This window comes from Penaeus japonicus, unplaced genomic scaffold, assembly GCF_977035675.1.
Source record: "Penaeus japonicus unplaced genomic scaffold, GWHDUDI00000001_assembly GWHDUDI00000033, whole genome shotgun sequence".
NCBI classification, from domain to species: Eukaryota; Metazoa; Arthropoda; class Malacostraca; order Decapoda; family Penaeidae; genus Penaeus; species Penaeus japonicus.
Window position 1 is genome coordinate 25,117,306 of NW_028234435.1, and position 2,500 is coordinate 25,119,805.

The following is a 2,500-nucleotide window of genomic DNA, read 5'->3' on the forward strand; positions in this document are numbered from 1 at the left end:
TCTCTCTCTCTCTCTCTCTCTACCTACCTCCCTATCTATCTACCTATATACCTACACCTCCATCTCTACATCTGTATCTATTTTTGTCTCTCTCTTAATCTCTCTCTATCTCTAAACATAAGTTCAACATAAGTTTTACATAGAATTTGTAATCACGATTTGTATCTGTGTTTGGGCTGGTATTTCTATGTACTTGTGTGTGCATGTGTTATCAATGAATTAATACAATTGTATCTTCATTATGTAACACAGAAAATTATTATTCACGTTTGTTTCCTTTTAATGTTAACCTTGAAATGGTGTATTTTAAGACAGTTCAGGAGAGTAAAAAAACGTGAAATAGTTAGGCTTTATTTGATTCAAATAGTAATCTTTTCAGACATTCACAAAACCAACAAGTTTTGGCTTTATTAAGCAAATGCCCATTCATCGTTAAACATGAAAATCTTGTCTAATCAAGTGATTAGCCAATTACCTTTATGTTTTCTAACAACAAACACATAGATGCTGCATTAAGATTTCAGTTAGTATACTATATTAGTTTTAAGTAATTCCTCTAAATAAACAATTATCCATAACGAAATTATTACAAATAAATAAAGAACTGTAAGTGCTGTAATACCTTACAGTCACATACTTATACATACTTATATGTTATACATTATAAATATAGGAATATAAATATAGTAAATGTTTTATACAGGCACATACATACATACATACACAAACACACACATATATATGTATATATGTATATAAAGAGAGAGAGTGAGAGAGAGAGATATGCATATATCATCATCATCATCATCATCAGCCTGTATCAGGACGTAGGCCTCTCTCAATCTTTTCCAGTCATTCCGGTCTTGTGTCCTCTGATTCTAGTTTACTCCTGCGAATTTTGCTAAATCATCCCGCCATCTAGTCGTTGGTCTTGCCCTGGGTCTCTTTGTGTCGAGTATTACCCATTCTGTTGTTTTCTTTGTCCACCTGTTGTCCTGTCTCCGATATATGTGTCCAGCCCACTGCCACTTTTTCTTCTTGATGGTCTTGAGTATATCCTCTACTTTTGTTTGCTGCCTGATCCATGTGGCCCTTTTCTTGTCTCTTAAGCTAACTCCTAGCATAAGCCTTTCCATTCCTCTTTAGGCGCTTACTAATTTCCTCTCGAGTGCCTTGGTCGTATTCCATGTCTCTGATCCATATGTCATGACGGGGAGGACACATTGGTCAAACATCTTTCTCTTTAGACATAATGGCAGACGACTTCGTAATATATTACTATGTGTACCGAAGGCACTCCAACCTAGCCTGATTCGCCGTTTTATCTCGGCTTCGCAGGATGTACTCGACTGAATGAGTTGCCCTAGGTATACATGCTCGTTCACTGCTTCTAGTACCTCGCCCTGTATTTGTATTTGCTTAACTGGGGTTCGACTGTTTAACATGACTTTAGTCTTTTTCATGTTCATTTTAAGGCCAATCTTCAGACTTTCCATATTTAAATCGCTTATAAATTGTTATAGTTCATCTGCTGACTCGCCGTAAAGAACAATGTCATCTGCAAATCTTAGATTGCTTAAGTGCTAATTCCCTATTTTAATCCCTCTCTCTTTCCAGTCTAACTTCTTGAATACTTCCTCCAAGCAGGCTGTAAACAGCTTCGGTGAGATAGTGTCGCCCTGCCTAACACCCATATTGGTATTTTATTGGTTTCTGCGTATATATATATATATATATATATATATATATATATATATATATATATATATACATATAAATATATGCATATGTATCTTTCTCCTTCTCTCTCTCTCTCATTCTTTCTTTAATCATCTTCCTCTCTCTTTCTCTTTCTCTCTCTCTCTTTCTCTCTTTCTATCTATCTATCTATCTTCCTATCTCTCTCTCTATCTATCTATCTATCTCTCGCTCGCTCTCTCTCTCTTTCTCCCTCTCTCTCTTTCTTTCTTTCTCCCCCCCCCCCCCCCCCGTCCCTCTCTCTTTCTCTCTATTTCCCTCGCCTCTCTCTCTCTCTCTCTCTTTCTGTCTTTCTATCTCCTTCTCTTTCTCTCTCTCTCTTTCTGTCTTTCTCTCTCTTTCATTCTATCTTTCTCTCTTTCTCTCTCTCTTTCTCTCTCTCCTCTCTCTCTCTCTTTCTCTCCCTCTCTCTCCCCCCCTTCCCTCTCTCTCACTCACTCTCTCTCTCTCTTTCTTTCTCTCTCTTTCTTATAGAGAGAGAGAAAGAGAGTGAGAGAATAAGAATGAGAGAGGGATGTGTGTGTATATATGTATATATATATACATATATATAAATACATACATATATATACATATATATGTATGTATATATATATAATATATATATATATATATATATATATATATATATATATATATATATGTATGTATTATATATATATATATACATCCCTCACTCATTCGTATTCTCTCACTCTCTCCCTATTTCTCTCTCTCACTCACTCACTTTCTCTCTCTCTCT

At 35.6% G+C, this 2,500-nt stretch overlaps 1 protein-coding gene across 4 annotated transcripts in view; it reads left to right on the forward strand.

Annotated features, from left to right (window-relative positions):
- LOC122259920 (dietary and metabolic glutamate transporter) overlaps positions 1-2,500 on the forward strand; it is a 38,509-nt gene that overhangs the window by 9,502 nt on the left and 26,507 nt on the right. The window lies entirely within an intron of this gene.